General features: G+C 39.6%; 1 long non-coding RNA gene across 1 annotated transcript; it reads right to left on the bottom strand.

Moving 5' to 3' along the window:
* Positions 1–11,145: 11,145 nt before the first annotated feature.
* LOC106954953 (uncharacterized) lies at positions 11,146–14,777 on the bottom strand. The gene is made up of 3 exons (XR_001426466.1): positions 14,766–14,777; positions 14,723–14,729; positions 11,146–11,272 (listed from the first exon to the last, which is right to left on the bottom strand). It is a non-coding gene; the product is annotated as an uncharacterized LOC106954953 (long non-coding RNA).
* Positions 14,778–25,448: the final 10,671 nt, after the last annotated feature.

The following is a 25,448-nucleotide window of genomic DNA, read 5'->3' as shown; positions in this document are numbered from 1 at the left end:
CCACCTGGCCTCATATGCTCAGTGTGTGTGTAATAAAGAGAGAGAAAAATAAAAAGAGAGAGAGAGAGAGAGGGAGAGAGAATACATGGATTCAAAGAAATAGGTGGAATGTGAGTTTTTGATTGAGAATGATAAGGACATTTGTGTGTTTTGCGTGAATAAAAGACCAGATGAATTTCAGCACTTCCGAGAAAATTTCCCCCGGGTGAGAGCCGCAACCCAGCTTTGAGCTCTTTCCTAAAGCCTACTGTCTGTCTCCAGAATTGATTAGTTTGGTCATAGAAATACTAAAAGATTAGTCTCACTTACCACGTGAAAGGCCCCCTGGACAAAACCGTCCTCCATCCAACTCTTAAACACTAACACATTGATTAGCTTTGGGTTGCTGCAGCTCACATCCTTTCAACTCACTTCAGGCTTTGCGCTGTTATCATGGGAAGAATTGATAAATTATGAATTACAGTGTTAGCCTTATGAAAACTGGGATCAAAAGACAGCCTGCGATACGAATTGTCACTTCCTTTTCATAACTCCGACATGAAAAACTCAAATGATAAAACAGTTCAAATGAAGACACAGCTTCAGTATTCTTACCTACAGCATGCAACCAAAAGTTGTTTTGTCTACAGCGCTCAGTGATGCTTTTCCAAATGAGCCAGATTAATCTTAGCTGTCATGATTTCACTAGGCAGTGCACAAGCTGAGCAGCTTGCGCTGAAAGCAATGAGAATATTAAATAAATTTATGCATTGCTGCTGTTTGCTCTCAATTTGCTTCTCTTTCTTTTTTTTAATTCATGCACTATTAATGGGTCTGTGTGTTTGGCAAGAAGAACAAACATTTTAAGGGAATGGAGGAGATGCAAGAGCTGACTGATCATGGAGTGGGGAGAGAGAGTCACCGTTGTCCTTGAAAGTCTACAAACAATGCTCCAAAGTGCAGTAGCACAGGTTAAAATACAGTTATTTGAAGTGACAGTCTGGAATGTATAAATGAGTGGAGAGAAGAAAGATTTTGTGGAAAGAATGGCATAATAAGTCCTAATTGCAGTTTATCCCTGCATTAAAGCGTCACGGCAAACAGAAAGTCGAAGGTGCTCTGTCAAGTGGAGGAAAGAACTGAATGTCTTGACATACAAAAATGCTGTATGATTGAACACCAACACTAACCTTAGTCTTTAAAGGCCCCTACATGGTTGGCCAGAAATGCTAAAATCAGTTCTCAACACCACAGTTTCAAAAATGTCATAATTCTGTTGTCAGAATTCTGTTGTCAGGCTCAGGTCTTCTACCCTTTCTTTTAACAACCTCATTGGTGAACCTTTTGCTTTCCTCTTCATACAAAACTACAGTACAAGTGGTCAGAGTTTTGTGGGTATGTTTACCGGTAAAAAGCCCCAATGGAAAAAAAGCCCATTTGTCAGCCAGATACCAGAATGGACAGTTTTAAGGAGCAACTGGCTAAGGCCGTAAGGAAGTACCAAAACACTGACTAAGCGTCACTTGAACGCTTAGTCAAGACCTGTGTGACCTGTCGTAATGTAACAACTGGTGAATACCCTCGCAAGACACCAAATGTGTGAAAGAGTGCATATAATTCTGTGCACACATGCAGCTAAGATAGGATGTATTTGCAGTACAATGTGATCAGAGATACAGAAATACGACTGTATAAACTGACAGCACCTTGAGTTCTCAGTCTTTCCTGACAAAAAGGTAACATACTGTAATCTTACTCTTTTGACAGGGTTATTTTTAAAGCACTCGATGCAGTCACTCTCAAAACTGTATTTTTCTTCCTTAAAAGCCATGAAAACATCTGATCTGCATCAATTAAGGGAAGCTAATCTGATTTGAGTCGGCGGGTGAAGTGCAAGTTTGCTGGCTTTGTAACCTGAGGTCCAAGAGCTCAAGCTAAACAGGTAATGAGTCATTAATAGGCTAACAATGGCAACTAGCAGGTGGTAAAATTACTGAATATCATGTGGCTAAACTTCTCTGATCTGTTTATGCAGTTGCTTTAAAGCAATTGATTGTCTGCAGCCTGTTTACGTCTTTCATGGAGTGTTTCCTATTTCTCTTTCTGGACATTTGTAAGTTTCACTGTTATTTGTTATTCTAATAATACGTTTTCAAGCTTTTTAGATTATGAGATAGGCTGTCAGCAATGTAAGTTGTAAATAGAATTAAGGGGCTGAAAATAAAATGTAATGATATTAGATTTATGGCAGCAAACCAGCAAAACGCAAAGAACTTTGCACAGTTTTTCAACCAAACTAACCGACTGAGTTCAAATGCTGTTGGATGCAGCTAATGTCAGCTAAAAGATTACTAGCTGATAACAACACAGCACCTTGAGCTTGTTAACAAGTAACCTGTAGGCTACTGATGATGTTGCCTATGTTCAAAATTGGGTAGATCTGGTTACATTTCCTTGAGTAACTTTTTTGGAAAAAAAAATAAAAAAAAGTACTTATTAGAGTAGTTTCACAGCACTCTACCTTTTCTTTTACTTGAGTAATATTATTATTGCTTCAACTCTTTTTTTTTTTGCTGTGATTGATTTTCCCCCCACCAAAATAAGCCGATGCACTGAATATGGGACTGCAAATTGATCAAGCCCTTCTGTGTTAAACCGGTGCATTTGCTGAGTCACTAGTTGGATGTGGTGGTCCCATTGACACTTGCCCTGCTATGCCTGGTAGGAGATAGAACCCAAATAACAAATAAAACTGGGTGGAGCAGTGAAGTGGAGGGGCCAATGGTTCCCTGGCCCCCCTGTTCTGGCAAAGCTATGCAGATCACTTCCAGTTCAGACTTGTGGGAATAATGTATTTACTGCCCACAGATTCTATTGTTTTTCATAGCGCATGCTCACTGCATGCTATTGTTACCCCTAGCAACAGTTGCCATGCTGCTGACAATGATGTCATCAGCATGACTTTAAATGATGTCTGTGTCATGAGGCCCTGCTAAGGATGACTTTGTGATGTCATAGAGTCCATGACATCACCAACTGATCAGTTAATTCTCCGGTCAGTTAACACAGAAATCATTTTGGACATTTTAGCTCAGCTCAACACAGATGAGTAACGAAAGCTCACAGCTCACTTTTTTTTGGAAAACATGAAAAAAAAGGTTCTCCAACAAAGTCCATCCTGGTCAAACAACTCCGGATTACAGGGGAAAAAAAAAACTTTCTCAGCGAACTTCTTTGGAAAGGGATTGAAAAATCTGCGGACGGACCAACTCTGCATCTTGTCAGAGAAACATTTTTGGAAGAACACCACGAGGTTTTGACCTTACTTTTGAGAGAAACAGGAGAATTAAATGTGGATGTTCTCTCAGAGGTGTCAGAAGAGCTGAGTGAACGGATTTTCCAAAGCCTCGCCAGAGATGCTTTCCACTTTGCTTCTGGACTGCATTTAATTGGACTTCTTGATTACCCAGGAGGACATAAAGTTATTGTGGAAAAATTCAAACATCACCTGGAGAATCCTGTTCTTCCAAAGAAAATGTTTACATCTACAAAACGAAAGATCAGAAATACTTTTTTTCCTAGTGAGGACTTGTACTCAGATGAAAACTACCTGGGTGAGGATTACACTCAGGCAGGCGTGGAACCTGAACGATTTTTGAGGGACGCGAAAGAGATGGGTTTCAAACGTGGAACCGAAGAGGACATAAGAAATATGGTAGAAAAAATTATTTGCCGATTGATTTATAAGTCCAGTCATAGACCTAAATATGCCGCTTACAAAATGTCCAGAAAAAGCTTGCTCCTAAACTCTGGGAAGAAGTAAAGGACATAGATTTAGTCTTTTTTGACAAGACGGAAAGAAAACTCTGCAGAGATATCTTTCTCTCAGGCAATGATGATTTAGTTAGAGAATTGCTGTTTAAGATGATAAAAAGTGACAACCCAGTAGTTATTTACAACTAGGCTTTCAAAAGGACCCTGGCACGTCCTAGGAAAATTAATCTTCGACAAGATTAATTGTCGAATCTTGTCGACAAGACCATCTTAGAAAGGCATGGAAGTACATTCAACATGCTTTCTGTTGTGGAAATAATTCAGACGATGCTCAGACTCAAGAACCCTCTAAGAGTGGAACAAATGTTGAGTTTTGTCCAGTCTTAGTTTGGCCTCTGAGTTTGGGCCACTCAGAGGAGGTCGGTCCCGACTCAGAGGTCGATCCCGACTCAGACGTCGGTCCTAACTCTGAGTCGGGACCTGCCTCCGAGTGAAGACCTTCCTCCAAGGCAGGACCTGCCTCCACGTTAAGACCTGCCTCCGAGTCAGGACGGTCCTCCGAATCAGGACCTGCCTCCGAGTGAGGACCTGCCTCCAAGGCAGGACCTGCCTCCGAGTGAGGACCTTCCTCCGAGTGAGGACCTTCCTCCGAGTGAGGACTTGCCTCCAAGGCAGGACCTGCCTCCGAGTGAGGACCTGCCTCCAAGGCAGGACCTGCCTTCATGTTAAGAACTGCCTCAGAGTCAGGACGGTCCTCTGAATCAGGACCTGCCTCCGAGTGAGGACCTTCCTCCAAGGCAGGATCTGCCTCCACGTTAAGACCTTCCTCCGAGTGAGGACTTGCCTCCGAGTGAGGACCAGTCTCCGGGTCAAGAACGGCCTCCTTAGCGTAAACCCATTTTTGTTCATAGGATCCTTATTTTTTGGATACGCTAAAATCAGACTAGGACAAACTGAACTAGTAATCCCATTTTTGCTGCATCTAAAGGCTAGTCCAATTAATATAACCAAAAACATTTATTTCCGAGGGTCACACATCTTAATATAGCAATTGTTTCACTCAGAAATTTTAAGTTTGTTTCCAGATTTATTTTTCTTAATAATACATTCACAATGATAGGGCGTTATTCATTTTAACAAATACTCATTTATGATGCATAAAGGTGCCCAAAACAAACCTTTGTTTGAATCACAAAAGTGCTGCAATTTTTCAAATCGTCTTAGTACACCAGTGGTGTCCTTTTAAAGATCTTTGAGTGAGACCAATTATGTGATTGCTTTTCACAATGCTTCATTGCTTGCATCATTAATGCATTAAAACCTCTAGATTTGGTATCTGAACCAAACTACTAGGTTCTGGTTTTAAAAAATATATGTAGTTGGTGGTAAAATATAGCATTAAAAGCCTGTTTTACATGGGAAAGTAATGCAGGTAGGTAGTAAATACAGTCCATCTTAACTTCTTTTCATCATTGCCCTTTCACTGCACAATTGTATACTTGAAACTAGTACATCGCAAAAAAAAAAAAAATCCAATACAATACATTGAAGTTTGTGGTTGTAAGGAGACCAAGAGACATGATTACATTACAATATTACATCAAATGTTGAATCATTTTCAGAAGTATGGGCATATTGGTACAGACACTAATCAAACTGCTACATAAAGAGACATCAAGAATGTCATTAGAAGATTGCATAACCTGGATTAGGTGGAGGTTGGTGCATTTCTTCTTTGCAGCATTATGCACAAATTCCCCGTTTGAAATCACAATGTCTTTTCTAATGTAATATGAGTTAAACATATTTCCTCCATTATTATTAATTCAGGAGAGCTCTCACTTGTTGAAAAGCTTATGGGACTCAGGAGAGTTGTTCTTTGAATTGCTGCAACCTTATAGGCAAGCTCATTGGCTGTGATTTAGTGTGCATCTTTTCATAGACCTCCATTATCAATTAACTGTAAGTGCACACCACTGGGAATATCCTCAGTCGCGTAAGTCCGCCGCATTAACGTCTATCCATGAATCACCTGACTTGTGCTGCTTTTCTGCTGAATGTTCTCCTCTGGGCAGCAATCTGTCACACACTGAAGGAAAAATACTAGTAAGTTAATAATTTGCAGCTGGCTGCGTAACATTTTAGGCTCTCGCAAATCTGATTTACAGTTGAGTTCATGGTGAATGAGAGCAAAGCCTGAAGACCGATTTCTCTAATTAGGAATGCAGCAGAAGAGTTTGACCACCATGAAAATATAGGAAACCTGAAGTGACGATAATGATTTGCGATCCTTCCTTTGATGGACCTCATTAGGTGGTAAATTGATAAGCTAACGGTCTGCTGTAACCTTTAAAATACCTCAGGACGTCTGTGGAAAACAGATATTCGCTATCTGACACAGCAATCAATTTGCCATCAAGTCAATTAGGGGGGAAAGTTTTATGAAGCATATAAGTGAAACAGAAAACAAGAAGGGCTTTGATCATACATTAATAGAGACATATAATTAGAAAAGCACATCTTAAGCAAGACATTTTAAATGCATTGCTCTTTACTTCAGGTTTCATCTTCTCTGCAACTTTATCCCTGACTTGTCTTCTGTGGTCCTCCCATGTTTTTCAATGTTGTCTAACAAACATCATGCCTTCTACTACAAAAAGGCACTAACTACTTATAGGTAACCTTGAGGGAAGCTAGATGCAAATTATTTTATTTAGCAACATTAAAATAAAGGGGGGAGAAATGTCTATGTAATATTTTAATTCATGAAACATTTTAAAAACCTATGTTTCATTTTACTTCCAGTTCACAGCAATGCTCTACTACTTTGTGTTGGTCTCTCAAATAAAATCCCTACAAAACACAGAGGAGCTTGTGCTTGTAAAGTGAGAAAATGCGGAAGAAGTTTGAGTGTCGGGTTACCTTTCAAGGCACTGTATAATGGGCAGGAATTTTGAAAGATAGGTCATCATAATTAAAATCTAGGTGAGTCAAACTAGACCTAATTAGTTACAAACAGCCTCTGTGTGTCCTGGCTCGGCTGCCTTCAAACACAGAACATGGCCTTTCTCCGCCGGCTTCTGATGTGCTCAGTACAGGGAGAATGGCAAACACGGCGTTTGATTAAACGCTGCCACTTCCCCCCACGATCAAAAATGCAGTCCCTTTTGATATTGGATTTTTTTTTCTTCCTCTTTAGCATTACAGTGCAAGAAGAGATACAGGACAATGTAAGGACAAATGTAAACAGATGAAAAAGGAAGCTTTGAGGCTGTTGAGCTTTTCATGTGTCCTCTAGGAGTTCAGCTCTACTAGGCGCAGTCACTTTCTCCTGCTAAATTCTCAGACTTGCATTAGGAAAATTGCTGTGAAAATTGAATAAAATGACAGAACACAATATAACTAAAACGAGCCACACTGGAATCTTGTAATGACGTAAATTGGATGCAAAACTAACCTCAGAGACCTGTTCAAGCCTTGCGAGTACAAAGCTAACAGCTAAGGCATAAGGCAGAGCATTCAGAGAAAACATCAAGGCTAAAGTTGTGCTCCTTTTTTCTCAGAAATACATTCTGATTTACAGTCAAACTGAATGAAGTATTCCTTTGTTCAGCCTTATTCTCTCCACTTTATTTTTCTTGATAGTTTCTGATTAGCTTGCTAAGACAGACAAACACATAAATTTTACATGGATCATTTTACATGCCTATAGGAATCCTTTGTGTTATCTTGTGCCTTATGTAAGAATTTCTCATAGCTTCCACGCTCTTAACATCTGTCAGGCATATTTGTACAGCAGTTGTGCTCCTTGTTACTGTATATGTGAGCATATCCCTGGTGACATCATCATGTGAATCTGTGCTTTGGTTGCAATGTAAACCATTTAAGCTAAACAGTGAAGTGAGTTCATGGCTCCTTCTATGATATCCTAATATATGTCAGAATATAGTCAAGTTACAAGAGGATGTGTTACATTCGCAGTGGATAAAGTCCTTTTCAATGTTGGTGAATCACCAAGTAGAGAAGGGTTTTTTTTTTTTGCTTGATATCAGACAAAACTACTTGTTCATTTCATGCTGCTTCTGCAGTGCCCTACACACTTGTCGCTAACTCTAATTATACAGTTCGAAGTGATACATCCAGGCAGTTTTGAGTTTATGCATCATTGAAAATATATATTCTCTCTGTGGTTATAACTAAATCTGTAAAAAGAAACAACATGCTTTCAGACTCTTAAAATCGTGTCAATGTTCTTGTTATTCCTGAGCCATCATTTTATCCAGGTGTGTTACACCAGGAAGAGAACTAAAACATGCAGGATGCCGCCCCTCGAGGACTGACTTTGGACACCACTGTTTTAGGCTAAAGTCGGGTGTTTGCTGTTTAAAAGCTAGATATTAGTCTTGTCTGATCAAAAGAAGTAGTTTTATTGAAAATGTTACTGTCACATTTAGTAAATTTAGCATGTTTATTTTTGTGAATTTAGAGTAGGGAAGGCAATTTTTAAACTTTTAGCATGAGAATTTGACAGACCTTTTAAAGTCTATTTTTCCCCTAGAAGGAGAGTTAGACATGAACAATATTCTTCCTGTATGCTATTTGAATTGATCTGGTAATGTAAAAGAAAAAACAAGTCCAAGCTGCATACTGAAGTTCCCAAAGTTTCAGCATATCCTCATCATTACATGAACTCTTTAACTTGGTACCAGAAAACAAAACAAAAAAAAAAGGGCAATCAGGAAGTCTTCTGGCAGGTTAATGAAGCATATGGTCAAAAACAACACAGAAATGACTCCCTAGACACTGAAATCAACCTTATAAAATCCCCAGACCTCAGTCCTACAGAGGAGCTAAAGAGACTAGAGCAAGGGTTCTCAAATTCAGGCCTCGACGACCGGTGTCCTGCAACTTTTAGATGAGTTCCTGATCCAACAAACCTAAATCTAATGGCTGGATCACATCTTCAGTATGCAGTCGAGTTCTCCAGAGTCCTGCTAATTGCCTCATTATTTGACGCGGGTGTATCGAAGCAAATACACATCCAAAATTTGCAGGACTGGAGTTGAAGAACCCTGGAATAAAGGAAGAGAAGATTCAGGAATCCAGTTGATATACAGGGAAATACATCAATGACTTTGTAATAATAATAGTTTATGATTCATATTTTCCTTACTAAATATAGGTTGGATTTTCTTGACATTGTCAGTGTGATTTCATGCCACTGCAATAAAAGTTTATTTTTTCTTAGTCTTTCTACTTATTTACCATATCTTTCAGTCTTCCACATAATTGAGCTCCCTCCCCTTTCCCCCCCAAACCAGTCAGTAGAGAACATCTTCATTCATTATTTATTCATAAAACAATCCACATATTATTTTGGGTGAGTTTCAGGAGTGATTTTTTACATTAATTTAACTGAACGAGATAGGCTGATTTAATTTGGATACGTCTTATAAATCTCAAACACGCAATCTTTAGCTGCAGTGGTTAAACTAGACTCCATCTATCTATCAAAAATAAAAAAATAAAAACCTTTACAGCAAGCTGAAATCTCTGGCAATTGCCATATGCCTTATTTATTATTTGTCAAGCATTACATCTATACTGGCAAGTAGCTAACATGGGGAGTCTTAGCTCTCTGTGTGAATACAAACAGCTCCCCACATGACAGTGTGAAACCTCCCTATGTATACCCCACTTTAATTGGATCAACATAATAGAATACAACAGTGTGAAAAGGGTCTGTGTCATGCTTTATATCAGTCTTGCCTTGTAATGTGAATATGGACTAGTATTATGAAAGTTCACTCTGTGGGAGCTAGGGGTCTGTGTTTTCGTAAGGTTGGATGAATCTGACGAGGCCGAGGTGCAACTCTGAATCCCATCAATACTAAGGTCATATTTTTTTTGATATCTCAGTTGGAATGAAACATTCGATGAAGAATGCAGAAAACTTCATTATGGCAGGCTGTTCAAAATGCTGTTATCTGATGTCAAAGTAAATCTTCACAAAGCAGCCGAAACACCTACAGACAGGGCCACAGTGACCGTTCAATGAAGATTTATTTTATAAGACTCAATTACTCTCAAATACTATGAAAATATATAGCAGAATACATGTAAATAGTTGAATCTGTATCCCACTCTGTATTGTTTCAAAGAAATAAGAACAGTTTCATCATCAGCACTGATCTCAGATCAGATCAGCCTTTTACATGAGGTAGAGTAAGACAGCGAGGGGCAAGTCCAGATCACTACTCTAGCAGAGATGAGGCATCTCAGTGGGGATGGTTTCCTGGGTACCCATCTGTCAAAAATGTCCAGTTCTAATGATGACTACCTGGTCTGTACAGCTCATTGTAAACCCGGGGCTTTGTGCCAAACTCTTTGCCTGCTCCAGGATTTCAGGTCTCGGTGACATTAACAGTTTTAGTCACATCTTGGCAGCTTTGCTCATGCTGAGGCTCTCTCTGAGCAGGAAGTTTGGGGTTCGCCTGGTGTTAAATTAACACAGTCTGTCATCTCAGCTGGGCCCAGAGCTGAAATCAGATCTTGCACACTGTACTGTACCTCTCTGCCTAATGTTGATGGATTGCATTGCTTCGCAACCACTGAAGACTTGCAAACCAATCACGAATCCCGCGACTAATATTGAAGTTCATGAATGAGATGTCACACCTGGACATGATTCGTTTTGTGCGGAGTATAAAACCACTGTCACTATTTTAGAGCTACTTCTATAAAGCTGGAGGTAAGTTCAGTTTCTTTTTTTTTTAAATAGCTCTTGTTGTCACAGCGCTCCCCATCCAAATTACCTCCAGTTTCATCACCTTGTAGAAGTCGAAGCATTTCCCATCAACAGTGTCAGTCGCACACACACTACCGCTCGATCTTTTAGCTTTCTCAGCACTGTAACGCTTGTTTCCCATCTTGCCCTTGACAGAGGAGCTTGTCACCCTCACACAGTAATTATACCAGAGCTGACATCTCCTCTTTCCATTGAATTATTGAGAAGGTGGAGAGGACACAAGATCCTATGTAGGGAGACACATTTCTGTGGCCTTAGGGTGAAAATCCAAAATGGACACTGTTTTGTGCAGAAAGAAACGACCTGCACGTGATACTGCTGAACCTTTGGCTTGCAGGCAGTTTTGGTGACCTGACAAGGCTTGAGTTGTGAATTAACATTTTATTATTAAACAGATTTATTTCTGAGTTGTTTATTTGCTGTGATGCTTTCCAATCTGCAAGTTTTTATGGGCTCTTTGCACGTACGCCGCTGACGTCACATCCGCATGAGCTTGCTTCCGTTTTGAGTTACCATGACAGCTAGAAAAGACAAAGTCGTATTTCAGAAGCAAATAAAGCAATACTATGAACATTGTGGTTTTTCAAATATAATGGGCTTTTTAAGTTTGCATGGATTTCCAAGCAATCCTGAATTAAGAAGACGGTGGTTTGTAAATATTCGTCGCTACAAGTTAAAGCTAACGCCGCACAGCAAAGTTTGCAGCCTTCACTTCACTCCGGATCAGCTTATTCTGCCTAAAACTACCGAGAAGGATGGTAAATAAAGGAGCCGTCCTGTGTTATTTCCATGAAATCACTTCTGTATTCAGCCTAAAAGAGCGAGTGTATGGGAACAAGTGAGCAGACCAGAGCCAGACAGCCGACCAAAGATACGCCTGTACACACTGATGTAAACACCGTCCTATTTGAGCTCTTCACAAGAAACATGCAAAAGTAATAAAACGAAAGAACACAGAGACCTTAAAGAACACGGCCATATTTTTCTAAAAGCAACAACTTTGAACCTGAACAGTCAGCTGAACTAAAACTCTGACACCAGTACTGCCCTACTTTTAAGCTACGGGGCTTGTTGTGCTTCCGAAGCAGAAATCCCGAACCGTCATCACCCCGTTACTTAAGCTCCGTTTGACACTGACGACAATAAACACACATAATACTTGAAAATAAGTACAAAATAAGGTAAAACATTGTCCGTGGACAATGGATTAAAATGTTTAGGTACTTAAATAGCACATTTTTATAATGAAAATGTCAGAGAATATTCCCTACTAGCATAAGCTAAAGTTAATGTTAGCCACAGAGTTTAAAGAAAGTAAAACTCACCTTCGTATCTGTGAATGTATAACGAGGCGTATATATTTTCTCCAGTTTACTTGTTGGAGCTTCGAATCGTGGTACATCATTAATTGATGCATTGGGGGAGTCTTGCAAGAGTGTAAAATGGCATTTTCAATAGAGCGGAAGTGACCGAGCCGCTTATTCACGAACATGGAAGCTGTTGTGCAAAGAGCCCATTATGTCATAGTATGTATGTATAACATTGCTGCATAAAACTGTCATTTTTTATCAAATTTTTTGAAAACTTAAAATTAATACATCTAAACACTTGATATTTATTTAATTTACCCTTATTTAACCAGGTGAGTTATTAAGAACAAATTCATACTTGCAATAACAACCTGGCAGGGATGATATGTCACTGTGTGCAATGAATCTACCTGGATACAGTTTGTGAACTAAATTTCTGAACTTTAATGCAAAGATGAAGGCCTTTTTGTTTTGTAATTTTTTTTAAAAAAAAAAAAAAAAAAAAAAAAAAACACAAGGTAATTTTGAGTCTACAGAATGTGGCCTCTTGGAAAGCAGTGGATTTGTCCTTTTGGTAACCTGCAGAGGCTTGCATGCCAGACCTGTGGGAAAGAATGAAGACAAAAATAATTCTGGGCTGAATGAAACCCTCCTGCAAAGAAAATTGTTTAATAATTAAATGTACTTCATGAAAGGCATTTCATTACTCACGGTTTGCAGCAGAAAACCTTTTACCTTGTTCCTGCTCCCAGCCAACCTCTGGACTGCTTAGTTACCATGGCATCATGGGGGTTATAATTCAAACACCACTGTCCTTCATCCTTCCTCTTCTCTGCATGCAAGTTATTATTCGATTTCAGATTCAGAGTGAAGGCTCTACCTTTTTACGATGTTGGCTGAAAGGTGACTGCTTTCCTGAATCAACAAGTGGCTCCATGTTTTACAGGGGTGGAATAGTTCGAGAAACTAAATTTAATGACAAATTATTATTCCTGAGCCCCAAACCAAATTTGGCATAGTAAAAGGAATGTAATTAAAATTCCCCAAAAACTCAATCTGAGGCCATGTATTATGTTAAATCATGCTTCTTTTTTTTTTCAGTACTTCTTACATAATCTAGCAAATAATCTTACATAATCTGTTAAGGACTGTGCTCAAGGGTTTGGTGTATTTTGTTTAGCAGAAGACTTTTTTTTTTTTTTTTACACACGGAGCCACACACGCACGCACACACAATCTTTCCTTCTCTGCTTTTCACTCCGAGCTGTCTTCCACTCAGGAAATTATTAGAGAGAGAAGAGGTGACATGTAGGAGAAACACAGGATAGGTGGCCTCAGTTCAGTGCCTCCATCTCCAACCCCGACAGAGCAGTGAATGGTCCTCACTCACAGCTGTCCTGGACTCAGTCAGCCAAGCACACCCTGGTTCTGCAAAACAACACAATGTGCTAGGATGCTAAGATGCATCCCACAATGTAATTTTCTTCCAGGACTCAGCAGAAGTTGCAGGGGCTATTTAAATGCAAAACAACACGACCTGTTGCTGTGACTCAATGCCGCAACCTGGTCACTACCTGGCTGGATCAGCAACACAAGAGAGCTGAAAACCAGAATCCCTCAGTGCTTTCAAACAGAATACACGGGATAGCTTCATCGGCTTGTCTGGAGTTTGACTTTGAATATGTCGTTGGTGGAATTTCAGTTTCACATAAGGAACGGGACTTTAACTAAAAATAAGGAACGTTAATAATTTACATGAAAATGTCACTAGATCTAAGGTAGAAGTGTTGCTGAGTACCAGGGTGAAATGATTTTTAAAATATACATATAAGGAAAGATTTCTGCCCCAGCAAATGGATAGTAATCACTGAGGTCATAATAAAACATCTAATCAAATCACAGATAACTAGAGGAATTTCTTTCACATATATATTACACCACAACACAAATAAAATGAACATATTTTTTAAATGATCACAAGTTTGGATAACTATTTGTCAGACAAAGATACATTTCTCTAAATCACATTTTGAGTCGGATGGTAAAAACCTCATTCCAGCCGTGCATGTTGTCATATTCAGTAAGTTAGAATATTATTGAAAAGTGAATTTTCAATAATGTTCTATAAAAGAAAATGGGACATTTAATGTTATAATATTACACAGAACATTTTTAATTCTGAAATGTGGACTTCACGAAAATTATGTACCCTACCTGATCAAAGTACATTAAAAAAAGCCATTTTAATATGATGCAGGAGCCTCATGCATATTCTGATTTATGCAACATGCGTTATGCATCCAGGTGTTGGAGCTACAATGAAATTAACTTTTCTCTTGACTTTTTAAAAATGCTAATTTGCTGTTCAGTATCCAAACCTTGGAGAATTAGTTTGGTCTTTAGATAAAATAGGTTGGGTCAGTTAATCATAAATTAAAAGCACTGATCAATCAAAGAAATGTGCCATCATATAAGCTTGCACCAAAGTCCAAGCTTTTATAAGCTTTTTTAAGCTTGCACTTTGGTGCTTTAAAAATGTGCATGTGTCAAAAAAGTCAAAAACGACCAGATTGGCTTGTATTGTTTGTGTTTAGTTGGGATGTGCATCGCAGGTCTGTGGCCAATATTTGATCGATTCGATATTTGAATAGAAAAAACCAGTAAGGCGCATTAGGATTCATACCACTAACTCAATGCAGTAGAATTGACTGATTTGATGCAATTTGGTTTGATTCACGGGAACAAGAGAAACCAAACACTTGGTGTTACGCAGCTGATTATACAACTTTTAATAAGCATTCTTGTTTGCGTCTTTTTAGTGAACTTTTATAAAACTTCAGTTGAAATGAACAAAAGTTCTGAGGCTTGGTGTAAAATCATAAAGCCTGTGAGACTGAAGCTGTGATTAACAGTCATTCAGCAGAAAGTAGCAAAGCGCATTTTCTTTATCATGAACAATAAAGCGAAAATTGGCTTTTAGAAAGTTTTCTTTTATAACTTTTTGCTTTATAATTTGCTGAACATTCAATGGTACAGCAAACTAGCACAAGTAACACTTATGAAAGTTAACTGTAATAACAGTGAGGCCATACTGACAGTTCTGTTCCCAGGCTCTGAGATGTGGAGAGGTGAAAACCCCCCCACATATTTAAAGCCACATTAAAGTAACACTGTCAAGTTGGATATCTTTGCCAGTGGTGCTGCTGTTTTAAGTGCTTAATATGATTAGTTGGGCTAATTCATATTTAGCTGATATGTGCATTTTTAGGCACCGGGGGGGGGGGACCTCCAAAATAAAGTGGATGTATTTAGGTATTATATTTCATAAATCAAATTCTATCAATGTGAGGATGTGGAAACAAACGCATCTAGATTTATCATCCCAGACTGCTTTTTTTCACAGCTCCTCAACCAATAAACTTGCATCTTACCCACATGCTTCTATCCAGGAAAGTAACAGTTTGTGACGTTGGTTTCATGGAGTATTTTCCAAATAGCTGAAAACTTTGGTCATGACCACAGGGCATGCGTTAAGGTGTCTAGTTTACATTCACAGAACCAGTAACTTGGTGTTTTCCTCTAACATACTTGATTGGCTATCATTAATACCAACAGAATCTCTAAATAACACGCTAAATAATAAGCTAACGTCAATATTTGTGATCAATACTAGAGTTCAGACTACATCATCTCTCCTTGCAAAAAACCCCTCAAAGCACAGTATCAAAAACCTTCTCTAGAGCTATAAACACCAAACAACCAAAGGAACAACCAAACACCTCTCAGCAATTCCAATAAATATCTGGAAGGGCAACTTGTACATTCTTATTCATCATCTGCTAATCTGAACTAAAAAAAGAAAAAAATCAACTGGAGTGACTATCATGAGATGCAAACCATGCAATCCTATTTAGGGAAAGCAGACAATAAATCAAGATATGTCTCTGCTATTAAATGTCTCATAATTCCTTTGTCTCGCCTTTGCAGGGAAACACAAGCACAGAAAGTTCCACTGCTTCACACGCACTTATCTCATGACCTTGTGAACGCAGTAAAGATATCTCCACTTTACAAAGCTAATTGGTCGACATGTCAGAGGATATTTAGCAGCTTAGTAAATCACATGTGTCCATTGATTTTTTCCCCCCTGTCTGCCGCCTTGATCAGACATTGTACTGCCTAATCCAGTCAACAACTCCATTGTTGCGAATCCTCAATGGGGTCTTGGGGAAAGGAGGAGGAGAGGAAGACAAAGCAAGTCAGCGAGATGGAGAAAGAGAAGAGGGATGTGATTAAGATGCACTTGGGATGGGCAAGAGGTAAATTACAAGGGTAGTGCAAAGGAGCAAGAATCAAACAAGAGTGTGGATACAATCAGAGAGAGCAGGAGAGACTGCATACAGGGTTTCAGTGCTTCACACCTCGCGTGCATAGACAGGAAGGCATATTCTTGTGCTGTCCTGTTGTGCTGATGCTGAACTGCTGTGCCAGCTGAAGCATCAGCACAAAGGGTTTGTGTTGTGGCATTTGCTGTCAGATTTAAGCTCGACTCCTTCCGGCTCTAATCAGAGAATATTCTCCGCTTTACATGTTGCAATGCTGCGCGGAGGCGCATGCACACGACAAATAAAGACACGGGCCATTAGTTTCTCTGGAAAGTGGCATGCACTCACCTTTTACGGTGACTATGTACACTTTTATTTTTGCACGGGTGCAATCTTTTTGATCTGCAAGTGACGTTGCTATGGAAACAATGTTTGTCCAGCTACACAAATACAGCCATACATATCTTTTGTAACCTTGGCTGACTTGCTGCATTTGTCAGTCTTCACACTCCAACCCACTCTGCATCGTGGTTCGCTTCAAAACGACGGAGTTGCATCAGCTTATCGAGGTGTGACCTGTTGGATACATCTTTTTAATAAAACAACACACATTTAAAGACCTCTGGCACAACAACTACCAGAGAAAATTGCGCCTAAAGCCCTGTCACCGCTACTTTCAGAGTACGGAGTCTGGTTTTACATGACGGGGCTTTCATCTTAAGATTAAAGCTCTTTCTTCGTTTCATCAAAATAGGAAGCATCCCTTAAGGAAACAGCAGTAAGTTGGAAAATAAATTCAGCATGCAAGAAAAGGGTTCTGATCTCTTCCGCATTGAAGAAACTAGTGCTCACCAAAGCTTCACCAAATCACATAATTTTAACGCAAACTAAAAAGATGAGTTTCAGTTTGGTGTTTGAGATGCTCAAACACCAAATTGAAAAAAGTAAGATCCAAATGCGCCATCCTTTAAGTGAATTCAAGGATAAAGGCTGGTACACTACAATGCCCTTCAGAAGTATTAATGTTTTTAAATGCCACAAATTGTACTGTCATTTAGTTTGTTAGACCAACAGAAGAATGGATGTGTCTCCTACATGTGTAGGAGACACATGTTTGTTGTGTATCCTATGTGGTAAAACAGCAAAAACTGTGCATCTAATTTTTATGGCTTTCTTTCAACTAAAGAACTAACTAATGTTCTCCAATAAACCACTAGCATTGTGACAGAAAAGCAGGGGTGTAATGAGTTAAAGATCACTTGTGTGTGACTTAATATGTTAATTTATTCTATTTGGGAGTATCAGACTAAAAGGAGCTAAATAAAATCGTACCCTTTTCGGAATTAAATTTTTTAAAACAATAAAAATCCCTTTAAATATTTATCCCACTTCACAATTATCTGTGTTGGTCTCTCAGATAAAATACCACAAAAAAGTACATACATTTTTTTGGCCGTAATGCAGCAGAATTGGAAAAGGGTTAGCTTAAGAGTAACTACCCAACAAAACAGTATAACATGTAATTCTTTGACATTTATTATGGCTCTTTAAACAAATGGGGGCATCAAAATCGCCAAGCAAAAATCATGAGCAAGGTAAGATAGAAGGTACGTCCCTGCGAATAGTTCCATCTCTCATAATCGAAAACGCATCGCCACTGTTACAACATCCGAAAACATCCAATTGTAAAACAGTGCTGAAGGAAAATTTTACCAACAGAAATCTTTAAAACTTATTTGACTAAACAGATCAATTCCTGTACAGCTCTTTGGTTTTCCCAGATAAACAAAAAAGTGGATTGCACTTCACAGAACTTGGACTGGGCTTCTTTGTGTTTCTTGTAAGTTGAATTGCTTCTACCAACTTTTGTCGCCACACTTTAGCCTGTCAAACAATTCATATCTGCAGTGAACTTCGCTATAACTCCCTCAGAGTGCTGATGCCTCTGCTAATCACGGTTTGGCTCATTGTTTACCTTCGGGCTGACCCGGCTGAACTTACCCAGATACCTGCTGGTGCAGTATTTCTGCATCTCCTCACACCAGCTCACTGCTTGGGAGCACAGCTCTCGCTAAGCAGGGTTTCGATATGCAGGAATGCTGCCGCTTTCAAGTGCCCAGCAGCATATCATCGCTGCTGTGTCTTCCTCTGCTCACCATGCTGTGTGTGAGAGCTCCAACAGGCTAAAGGCACAGCAGCAGGTTTTTTTTTTTTTCTTTTTAGCTAGGATATACTTGACTCCTGCATCATGTTCTTCTCAACTTGTTCAAAAATGTTAGACTTCATGGATTGCTGGGAAAAAAAAAAATCAAATCTTGGCACTTTTATAATGATGTGTTTTGTGCTAAGCAGAGCCCAACCTATACACAGAAAGAGGCACGAAATGCTCTGCACCGTGACCTACTTGCAAAAACATGGAAAATCACCCTGAACACACAAATCCCACAAGTAATATTACACAGCAAATGTTGTCTAAAGGCACTTCACAAATCAACCGGGTCCAATTTACATTCAGAAGTACAGAATCCAGATAGTTAGCTCCACTGAATGTTAACTCATGCTGAGCATGCATGTGGCGACAGTGAAAAGGAAAACTTTTCTTTAACTGGAGAAAACCTCCAGCAGAAACTGATTCCGTCCCAGGGAATCAGAAGACAAAATATACATACGCCAAGACAATACGGACACTGACGCTGCTGGTTTCTTTGTTGAAGAAAATAAAAAGTTAGCTACTTTAGTTGCTTCAACTTGGAGAGAATCTCAGGTGATAAGCCCTGAGCCAGATGAAGCTGGTCAGAGTAGTGGAGCTAAAAGCAGGATTTAGATCACTGTATATTCACATATCAGAATCCAGGCCAGTCAAAATCCAGGCCTACAGCGAATTGGAAACTTGTGGCAAGACTTTAAAAACATCTATTCATAGTCGTTGACAGTATTGAATCAAGAGCATCAAGCAAAACTACATTTCAGATTTTTACTTAGAAAAAGCTGAAAGCCACGATCCCTTTCCTCCCACATCACCATAATGTGTTACTTTGTGTTGCTTAACCAGATAAAGCCTCATTAAATACAATAAAGCTGTAGTTATGACATGACAAAAGGTGCACAAGTTGACAAGGCCTGATAAATGAAGGCTATAAGGAGTCTCTGTGTTACATTTCCAACTGTTGCTCACAGTAGTTATGATTGGAAACCCAGCAATAAGACAACAACATCAGTTTAAATAGTTGATACTGCAGAGGGTTTACAGATGTGATGCAGTACATAGGAACCATACAATTAGAGACGAGTATCTTTGCTTTCTTTTTGGTGTGACAACACTAAGCAACATTTAAATTGATGTAAATAAAAATGGCAGTGTTGCTTTGGTGATGGTTGAGAGAAAAATGCAACAATACACACAGTTCTAGTGTGTATCAAGGTTAAAGAGTGGCTGAGGAAATGTTGACCTGCCTAAAGTATAATTAAAGAATCTGGGAGTGTTTACATCGGTCGATCTGCAACACAGATGAACTCTTTCGATGATCGTCATGAATTCACGATGCAAAACTTTACCTTCTGTCAGAGTAAACTGTTTTTGAAATTCCGTTATTAGCAACAACCAGGACCCCACTTGTTCCACTATAAAACCCTACAGATGTTCTAAAAACCAGGCTGACTCACTTATTTCTACAAACTTAGACCCCTGCTGCTCCTTTTCATTTGTTTCTTTTTTTCCCTCCACTAATAAAAGTGAAGGCAGTTCAGAGGAAGAGGCAAATCATTTGACTCTGCATGTGTCCTTTGAGATAAGGCGCCAATGTTCATACTAGAAATTTCTTGTCTTTAGAAGGGAAGAAACCGAAAGGAAGAGCAAGCGAAGACAAACAAATACGCTCTCAGAAGTGCACAGCATACAGCTGCACATGTATGCCTAATTCTGAAGCCGGAGGATAGATTGCAGAAATTATTTTCTATTTGTTGCAAACGTACATGCTTTGGAAGCATTTGCATACAATTAACACAGCTTTTGGATTTATTTGTTTTCCGGCTTATGTACGAATCAGCGCCACGGGTCTGTGATGATTTCGCCTTTGATGACCCTCTCCTTTTGATCTCTGCAATATATTTTCCTGTACAACAAAAAGCCACAGACATGATTGATAATGCATGCATTCTCTGCTGGCTGCTGTGCTGCTGCTTTGATCCCCATCAAAACTGAATTAAAACAATTGATAAAATGTAGGCCAGCCCTCATTCTGCTGGGTTAAAGGGGGAGTTGTGATCCTCGAAACAAATGGGGGGACCTCACAGTTGCAGCTTACACACACACACACACGCACACACATACATGCAAGTTAGTATTTCTATCCATAGGACTTTGTGTTGACTTTCATTCATTTTAGTAACTACATTTATGCCTAACCCAGACAATTTCCTTTACCTTAACCATTACTAGTCTATTCATAACCCTAACCTTAACTAAAATTTAACTCACACTCTAACTCTATGCAAGGTATCGTGGGTATTAAAACCGAGTTTAGTCCCTTTAAAGCCCATTGGTCTTCAGAAGGTTATTAAACATACCAGGAACGATCCTAAGAACAATAGATAAAGAAGTACACACACACACACACACACACACACACACACACACACACACACACACACACACACACACACACACAGCATGTCCTTCTATCCTCACAAGGACTTTACATTGTCTTGCATTCATTTTTTATTAAATTATACAGCCTAACCTTTACCCTAATCATTACTAGTACATGCCTAATCCTAACCTAAATTCAATTCAAACCTTGGTTATGAACCCAACCCATAACCCAAAAACAGAACCTCTTCGGTCCCCACAGTGTAGTGTGTCAGGAAAATGGTCCTTGCAACGTATCAAATACAAGACCACACATACACACGCTTACACACACTCACTCAGAGAAAGTCTCGGAAATCAAAGCTCTCTAGATCTGACTGAAACAATGTCTTCAATCGTTCTGCTTCAGGCTGCAACACCCATATTTCACTCAAGTGGGAATCTCACTGACAACCTCCCAATTCTGCAGAAGGACTAGAAGAAAGAATGCATTTGAGTGTCGGCTTGCAGATGTCTGCTCATGTGCCGACTGTGTATAGACTGGCTCTAAAGTTCTCTGACAGCGTTGGCCTTTCCATGCTGGGACTTCAACACCAAGCTGTCCCTGGCACACACAAAAAACAAACATCCTCTGTGCGTGTCCTTTGTCTCTCCCTCCTGGTCTCTTCTCTCTCTCTCTCTCTCTCTGCCTCTGTCTTGCTAGAACTAGAACATGCATGTATTATTCATTTAGCATCTAGCTGGATGTAGGGCCTTGTCAGGAACTGAACCCACCACAACGGTGGGCAGAGGACAGCAGAGAGCATCCGAGAAGGAGGATAGGGGACGAAGAAAAAACGAGAAGGAAAAAGGGATGACATCGAAAGATGGAGAGATGTGCTATCTGGTGGCTCTCTGTGGATAAACAGCTGACATTACGCCAGAGCGGAGAGATGGAACAAAACCTCGTATATCTCTGTTAGGAGAGAGTGCACTCCGTACTCTCTTTTTCCCGCAGGGAGTTGAGCTGACAACCTTCCTATTCTCTCGTTTAAAGCCAATGGAAATTGTCTTTGAAGTGGTGGGCAACCTCTCGCCTCACAGTGCTGTCACCGAGGCTAAACCAAAGCAGAATATTTAAACTCACAGCCGGCGCAGTTTGGCAATCGTTCTACTCCCTCGTGGGGTTCTCTCCTCTCTGAGTCACTTTAGAGATATCTGAGGTGGGAAGAGTCCGAATACTTATTTAGAATTAGTCACTTCGGAGGACAGAGAGAAAATGAAGGCAGGGATGAGAAAGACTCAGTAAATTAAGGTGCAATGCAAACCAAAAATGGTGGTTTCAAAATTGGTACATTTTTCCCTCACGTCTTTCTTATGATTCAATGTTTTCTTAGCGAGATCCATGAAACATGCAGGAGTACTGCCACGCCACACAATGTGGAAGCAATACTGGGCCCTTGTTTCTACACTATTACCTAAGTCCTGCATTGATATTACATATATTCTGATATCTTATGAATGAATCTTCTTGATTTTACTGAAAGTAGACATACATCCTCCCTGCTGAGTGTTTTTTAGAATTATGTTTCACGTGTTCAGCTGAGAGCAAACAGAACACCAGACTCTTTTCCTCTGATTTCTCTTAAATGAAAATCTCATATCGTGTCATGCATCAGTGGGAGGGTTTTAGGTAAAGCGGTTGGCGGACAGAAAGACAAGCAAATGCAAAGTGAGATCCCCAAGTGTTGAGCGTAAATTGAAGCAGGGAAAAACTAAAACAGACAGAGAGAAAGTTAATAATAGATTATGATAAACAAGCTTCATACGGCCCGGAGGAAGCTTTGTGCTGCAAGCTGTCAGTATTTAGTGTCAGGAGGTGTACTGTGCAGATGAAAGTCGGTTATTTTGTTTATTCCTACTGAGTTGGAACACATTTTTAATCTCAGCAGATCTTTAAAATGCTAATTGTGCTAATTAAAGCTGATGTAATCAGTTTCACTCGGGAGTGCTACAGTAACCTCAGCTCATGCAGCTCAGTTTTTTACCAGCACAGCATCGAGTTTTAGATTCTGGGTCACAGGCAAGATTTTTGGACAAATAAATTTCTTATCCTCTTTAAAAACAAATTCAACTGCTCAGGTTTAACTCTGGGTTTTCAGTTGTTTTTGCACGGTTCCTCTCTAAGTACCTGTAATCTATATCTATCTACATATATATATATATATATATATATATATATATATATATATATATATATATATATATATATATATATATATATATGTGTGTGTAATTATTTCAGACAATTGGCATGTGGTGACTTTAACTGCTTGTCACCATCATTTCAGTTATTTTGCTATAAATCTGACATGTTGCAGACAGCAACATGAAGACACAAGGACCCGTTAAACAACAAAAGAAAGATTAATAGCTTTTAAATAGCGAGCTGTCACTTCCGATCAGCCTGTTCCCTCTGATAGATGACACAGGGACAAAAATCAGCACTGATGTGGGTAAAAACCAGGCCCACGGGGAGTGGCCGACCTGAGACCATGTGGCCCACCCCGACGGGTCATCGCAGAGTGCAAGGGCACATCACCGAGATCACATTACCCCTAGATAAATATGTGGTCTTCACCCAAACATGTGTAGCTTCTTTATAGCAAAAGGCTGCCACATGGCCCACTTTGGAAAAAAAAAAAACAAAAAAACTTGTCAGGATGAAGATAACGCGCTGTGTGCTTGAGCGAATGCATATGAGTGTGTGCCGTCCACTCAAGGGTTATTATGCCCTCGAGCAAGGCTAAAGACAGCTGCACAGTTGTGAAGACAGTAGAGAACAGAGGAAGCTTTACTGTAGGACACTGCACATCACATGCTCATAAAATGTTGCCTTGTGGCCTGAAAGATCAGACATCTATTTTCATCAAGAGGGACATTATGCAGCACAACAAATTAACCACTCGCTGCCTGCTCTTTCTCTTTTAGTCAGGTGAAACTACTCTACCGTGTGCAGCAAGTACTCTTATAACTTTTGTCACATTGCGATCACAAATCTGAAGGTATTTTATTAGGATTTCATGTGACAGAACGACATCAGATGTTGGGAAGTAGATGCAAAAAAATATATTTTCTACTGACCTTCCCTTGAGTAAATACTTTGTAGAAGGAAGAGATAGAAGCCTGTTTTTGCCTGCATGTACTTTGTACTTGCAGCAGATACATTTTTGAACCTTTTACTTTTAAAAATAGCTCAAGCTGAGTCGGAGTGAATGGACAGCAATTTTCAAGTCTTTCCACAGAACCTCAATTGGATTTGGGTCTGGACTTTAAATGGCACATTCTAACGTTTTGATCTAAACCGTTCCATCGGAGCTGTGGTTCTATGTTAAGGGTTGTTGTTCTGTTTCTTTGCTCGTTTTCTCACTTGAATATTTTCCTCTAGAGTTGCCCTGTTTGAAAGTAAAAAATCTATAAAATCTGACCAGGCTCCTTGTCTCTGTTGAAGAACAAATTCCCCAAAGCATTGTGCAGCCACCACCATGTTTGATAGAGGGGGTGATGTGTTCAGGGTGATGTGCAGTGTTAGCTGGAGTCATGGAGTCTCGAGTATAGAAAGCAAGATTTTGGTCTCACTAGCACAGAAACTTCTTCCAGACGTTTGCTGTGCCCTACTTGGTTCGTGGCAAACTGTAAACAGGATTTCTCTTACTAATAGCTTTCTTCTTTTCCCTACATAAAAATGGCCAAGTTTCAAAAATTGTAGAGTGTCCAACTTATAGTTGTGCTGTCAACAGATTTTCCCAGAGGATAGGAATTCACAAAATGTGAAACAGTTCAAAGGAATATTTGTTAGCCCACGAACCAGAGTTAAATTGAGGTGAAAAGTGTTACAAACCCTCCAAAGGTCTGTTTAATCAGTTTGTCTTTTCTCCAGAACCAAATGTTTTACTTTCAGCTGCTAATCTTGCCCTGAGAGTAAGGGAGAGTTGCTGGCATGTTGGCAGGTGTCATTACTGCTGACCCACAGGGGCTGGGGGACTGACAAACAGGAAGTCATGGTATTAACACACATTCCCTGTAGGCTGTGGCTTCCTGTCAGGTATGTGGGAACAACTTTATTGTCATTACGAAAACCCTCTGTAGAGGCCACACCTATAAGTTTGCACTTTGAAGATAAGAAATGAGAATAACAGAACTATTCTGGATGAATATTTTTGGAAGATATGAGAAGAAGAAAAATTAATGATTTCTCATAAGGTGAACAGGAGTCCCGACTACGGGAATAAATTAATCCCATGATGACTTCCAACCATAGAAGACTTTGATTGGCTTCCTTAGCTTGGATAAGAAAGCACAGGTAATGGAGAAAGAAGGTTAGTAGAGGAGAGGGATTTAGAAGGAGGTAGAGGTGGATATGTCCCCCTCTTCCTGAGGCAGTGTAATTATATCTGAGGATGAGATAAATGTCCTTGTAAAAGCACTCTATTGCACACACACGCAGAGAAAAATGCGCGCGCGCACACACGTATTCCAGGGTAATGTATAGATCTTCAAGACCTTGGGCATTTCTCCACAAATCTCTAACTGTGTGAGTGATTTCTCTAAACTGCACCCTTGGGTCAACGCATGAGCATAAGCCAGCCTGTCAGGAAAGCTCACATTTGGTTAACTTCCCAGTC

The sequence above is a fragment of the Poecilia latipinna genome, unplaced genomic scaffold (genome assembly GCF_001443285.1).
Source record: "Poecilia latipinna isolate Pla-1442-1.1 unplaced genomic scaffold, P_latipinna-1.0 Scaffold692, whole genome shotgun sequence".
Taxonomy (NCBI): Eukaryota; Metazoa; Chordata; class Actinopteri; order Cyprinodontiformes; family Poeciliidae; genus Poecilia; species Poecilia latipinna.
Note: the sequence above shows the minus strand (reverse complement) of the source record. Positions and strands in the feature narration are given on the sequence as shown.